Raw genomic sequence first — 4331 nt, 5'->3', positions numbered from 1 at the left:
ATCGTGATTATGTTTTACCTTATATTTTTTAAATTTGGTGTTAATATACCGAACAAGATTATGTTCTAAATTATGTTTTTAAGCTTGGTGTTAATTTTATTTAAACTAGACAGAAATATACCGAACCAGATTATGTTATAAATAATGTCTTTTAAGTTTGGCGTTAATTATATTTAAACTAGACAGAAACATACAGATCAAGATTATGTTTTACCTTATATTATTTAAGCTCAGTGTTATTTTTTTCTATACTAGAAAGAAATACAGATCAAATTTTAATTTCTGTATCGTGCTCTTGAATACATTTCTAATTTATTTCAAATAGTTGTACAATTTATTTTCCCAATATCGTATTAATCCAATCAATAAAACCAGTAATTCAAATCAAGCATTATATTTTTTATATATGTTTCTTCAATGTTTTTTAACCTATCCTCAGTCAGGAATACAGAAAAAAATTTTGATTCTTTTATATGCTGTTTTTAAGTCTCGAGTTTCAAAATGCAAAAAAACTATCTATTTCAAGCAATTGCAACTGAATATTCGAAATCCGTCTTAACTGCACTTTTTACCCTAGTATAGGTACTTTTTTTACTTCGAAAGCTCTTTTCTCAAACGACCGAGTGATATTTTACGAGTCAGGTTTTCTTGCTGCACAAAGGAATATGTTAATTCAAATCACACTCCATACAACTGAACAATGCGTTTACTACAAGCTATCCAGTTCGTCATGATTGTGATGTTTTAGGAGATTCTAGTAATTTATTATATTGAATAGAGACAAACATAAAGTTCGTTTGAGATTCTTGAATCTTGTAGCTGGCCTGATTTCTCTCAACTTCGTATACTTCATTCTAGATTTAATTGTAGTTCAACTTACTTTTTATCACGTACGTGACAAACCTAACTAAAAAAATACAACTTTAAACGCTCTCCAATTATCTGTGCCTATAGGCCTATAATCACCTTTGATTGAGCTGAATACCCTATAAGGTGTCTCAACACAGAAGAAAGATAAAGTACACAAATATGTAACGTTTCGCTCTAAATCTTGAAAGGAGCCTTACTTCAAATGAAAAAGACCATTGTCGTCCCCCTCCCTCTTTCTAGTTACTAGCTACAAATAAGAATGCTTCAAATCCTGAGCAAGAAACTGGATTAACAGAGGCTTTCTGCTGATTTTAAGAATACTTTTATGATTTCCAAAAACTTAATTGGTTGTTTATTGTTAAGTACAAATATAAGCAGTAGCCTCATTTGTGCTTGCCTACTGCAGGGATAGATCCCCTAATTTTAGCGTTATAAATATTGAAGATTACCACTGAGGCAGAAGAAAGTATATTTAAAGGATGTGAGTAGAAAATAATGAAACCACGTGACTTTAGTAAGTGTTCTTACCCTGATAACGCGCAAAAAAAAAATTACTAAGCAACACTGTGCGGAAGAAAAATGGTTTTTATATTAGGCAACTAGTTGTAACTTTAAATTAGCTTGTAAAACATTTAATATTAGAAATGCTAATTAATATTAGCTATAGGAACAGAAGAGATTGTTTTGATGGACCTAAAAATGTTTAGAGAAAAAGACTCCAGAAAAAATCGTAAAACTGGTAAACTTCAGTAACTTTAGATTGGTGTGCTAAACCATGTGTCACATGATTTTGAATATAATCTTTGTAATGACATGAAATATAGAAAAGTTTTGTATATGGTAGGTTTTATTTTCAAATCAGTATCTGTGCTATCCTGGCCAAGTGTTGTTTAATGATTGGTGAGCTGAACTGTGAAAGCAAAGGTTCATTGTTCGTCCTGTGGCCACCCACCCCCTCCCCACACACACAAATACAAAAAAACAACAACAACAACAAAACATGTGACAGTCAATTCCCACTATTCGATTTCAGTAACCCAAGAGATGGCGGTGGGTGCTATTGAGAAGCTGCCTTTCCTCTAGCCTTGCTGTTCAATATTAGAGATAACTAGCGCAGCTAACCCTTGCGTAAGTTTGCGCGAATTTCCGAAACAACCAGCCAGCGTATTCTACTGATATGGTAAGATTATTCAGAATAATAATGTATCTTAAAATAAGCTCCCGGTGGCTCAGTGGTAAGGCAGTGAGCTTATAACACTAAAAATCGGGTTTCGATACTCGCGGTGGGAAGAGCACAGATAGTAAACAAACAATATTTCAAAATAATTGCTGTATATACGTAGTATATTTGTTTAATAGAATAGCCATATTACCATTTAAACCAGGTTTAAAGACATTGTAGTAAAGGTGTGCCTATATTTGTTTAATAGAATAGCCATATTACCATTTAAACCAGGTTTAAAGACATTGTAGTAAAGGTGTGCCTATATTTGTTTAATAGAATAGCCATATGACCATTTAACCCAGGTTTAAAGACATAGTAGAAAAGGTGTGCCTATATATATATATTTGTTTAATAGAATAGCCTTATTACCATTTAACTCAGGTTTAAAGACCTTGTAGTTTGAAGGACAATAGCTCCAAGACATCCCGGTAATTTTATAGGAAATGTTTCTTTCTTTTGTCCTTTGAGATAAACGTTGATATCCTGCTGTATGCTAGTACAGTATATCAGCATATACATGCTGCTTATAATAATACCTGTGACTAATATTTGAAAATGAGTCCAAAATAAACTAAGATTTGGAAACATTTCTGTTATTTAACTAAGTTTTCCTGTTGCAAGAAAATACATTTGATACCAATTATCCAGTCTTGAAAGATAGATGCATTTCGCAATCTAAACTTATTACGTATTTCTACGATGGCAAAGCTCTATTACCCTCATAATATTGTTGTACATTTATTTGTTTTTTCGAAGCATAGTCATGCTATATTGCGCAACTTTGAAGCATGTTCCGCTTTAATACGTTAGATTAACCTTCTGAAATGAACGAAGTTTTTTGATAAATTTCCAGTCACGCAAATGATAAGCTCGTGAGAAGTTTATGCGATTCCAGGTAGTATAACCAGTTCGTGTAAGTTATTTAGAAACACGCGCCAACTAAAATTATCATTGTATTGTTTGTTTGTAATTAAGCCCAAAGCTACACAATGGGCTATCTGTGCTCTGCCCACCACTGGTATCGAAACCCGGATTCTAGCGTTGTAAGTCGGCAGACATACCGCTGTGCCACTGGGGGGGGGGGGGGCTTTTCAATGCAAACATTGTCCTACGTTTCGACAACCCCGTTGTCGATTTCAAGAACTTGTTGCTTAAAGAAGAAGGTTGCGTTCAGGTATATTAAACAAAGGTTCATACGCAGGATGGAGAGAGGTCCTGCTTAATCAGATTTTAGTAAATGTATAAGTATACGCCAATTTTAGTAAAAAAACAACACATTTATCAATGTTTATACTTCTGTATCCAAAATCTGATAGCATTCAAATAAATTATAGTTAGCTGACATAAAAATTAGTTAATTGCTATTTTTGGTTCGTGCATATTTCAAAATAGATTTCATAGTTTTACTGTTCCGTTGTTTTATTTGTTATTCATGGCTCCTTTGTTCTGCAAAAAGACCCTAATAATATGACAATGGCTCGAAATATATTTGTAAAATATAAAAAGTTTTTGCATTGTTTAGATTGTTTTTGTTTAAATGTCATATTACGCAATAGAATATTTGCACTTTGAACAAAGTGGGTATCGAACATGTGAAATCAAAATCTGTTACACTTTCAAATGAAGATTAAAACCAACAAAAATTGAATCTCACTCAATACAGGGTTAACATTACCAAGAATATGACAAAGAGACTTATATATATATAAGAGGAAGTTTGTTTATATTTTGTTTGCTATAGGAAACCAAACGGTTGAACTTACAAACTTTAAAATAACTTCATAATAACCAGTTTTTTACAAGAAATGTAATGGTGCTATTTATTTTGTATTTGGTGTAGTATTTAATGACAAAATTGACAATTAATTATTATTACGCCATTTTTTGTAATAATTTTTTTTGCATTAAACATATAACAATATATGCACAACAGAAATTAAATGATGAGATGAAAATGTGTTTTTACGGCGCATAGAAAGAACAACAATAAAATGGACCTACAATATTATTGACTATTTGCAAATACTAACTATGGAGATGAGGTAATAAAATAAAAATCAAGTCGAGAACAACAACAAAATTTTATAAACGAAAACCTCTCGCTATTATATTATTTCCCTGTCAATATTCCCATCTTCATTAAGAGGCGTAAGGTGACAAAAACAAGATCTTGAAGAATCTATCTATCTATATATATAAAAGAGGAAGTCTGTTTATTTGTTCGCTATAGGAAACC

This window comes from Limulus polyphemus, unplaced genomic scaffold, assembly GCF_000517525.1.
Source record: "Limulus polyphemus unplaced genomic scaffold, Limulus_polyphemus-2.1.2 Scaffold18, whole genome shotgun sequence".
NCBI lineage: Eukaryota > Metazoa > Arthropoda > Merostomata > Xiphosura > Limulidae > Limulus > Limulus polyphemus.
This window is presented reverse-complemented; position numbering follows the sequence as displayed.